At 43.0% G+C, this 1,096-nt stretch overlaps 1 protein-coding gene across 1 annotated transcript in view; it reads right to left on the minus strand.

The window, feature by feature from the left end:
- The window catches only part of LOC122577511, a 6,416-nt gene that overhangs the window by 1,045 nt on the left and 4,275 nt on the right, over positions 1 to 1,096 (minus strand). The window lies entirely within an intron of this gene.

Consider the following 1,096-nt stretch of genomic DNA (forward strand, 5'->3'; position numbering starts at 1 on the left):
ATGCTTGAATATGCAAAACAGTAATTAGGATGGTCTGGACCTAGACGAGAGTTGACGTAGCGCAAACCGGATGTCGCGCTCTGTATTTGGCGGCAAATGTGGCCTATAATCCGCATTGTATTGTCGACATATCACCAATAGTAGCGGAGGTACGGCCAGATGAATATTCAAGCTTGAATATGCAAAACTGGTAATACGCTGGTCTTAAACCATACCAGAGCTGACGTAGCGCAAACCGAATTTGGTGCTGTTTATTGGCAGCATATGTGGAGTATAACGCGCATTCAAATGCCTACAGATGACCAATAGCAGCTGAGGAAGACTTATTTGAATCCTGAAGTCTGAATACGCACAAATAGGAAGACGGACATTTGACCTAAACCAGGCGTGACTTAACGCAACAGGATATCGTGCTCTGTATTGGCAGCATATGAGGTGTATAACGCGCATCGAATTATCGACATATCACCAATAATGGCTGAGATACTTTGAATTGATTATTCAAACTTGAATATGCAAAAGTGCAAATACACAGGATCTGACCTAGACCACAGTTGACATGGCGCAAGCCGGATGTCGTGCTCCGTATTAGGCAGCATATGGAGAATATAACGCGCATCGAATTGTCGGCATATCACCAATAGCACTGGATACATGATCAAGTGAACATTGTAGCAAAAATATGCAAAACTGCAAATACTCTGGATTTGACCTAGACCAGAGTTGACATGTCGCAGGCCGGATGTCGTGCTTTGTGTGTGGCAGTAAATGTGAACTATAATGCGCGTGGAATTGTCGATATCTCTTCAATAGGAGCGGAGACACGTTGATTTGAATATTTAAGACAGAATGTGTAAAACTGCAACTACGCTGGGTTTGACAGGGATCATTGCTGATATAGCGCAAACCGGATGTCGTGCTCTGTATTTGGCAGCATTTGTGAAGTATCACACACCTCAAAATGCCAACATATCACCAATAGCAGAGGATACATGATCAATTGAATATTATAGCATGAATATGCAAAACTGCAAATTCACAGGATTTAACATAGACCAAAGTTGTCATGGCGCAGACCGGATGCCGTGCTCTGTAC

The sequence above is a fragment of the Bombus pyrosoma genome, unplaced genomic scaffold, assembly GCF_014825855.1.
Source record: "Bombus pyrosoma isolate SC7728 unplaced genomic scaffold, ASM1482585v1 HiC_scaffold_4726, whole genome shotgun sequence".
NCBI lineage: Eukaryota > Metazoa > Arthropoda > Insecta > Hymenoptera > Apidae > Bombus > Bombus pyrosoma.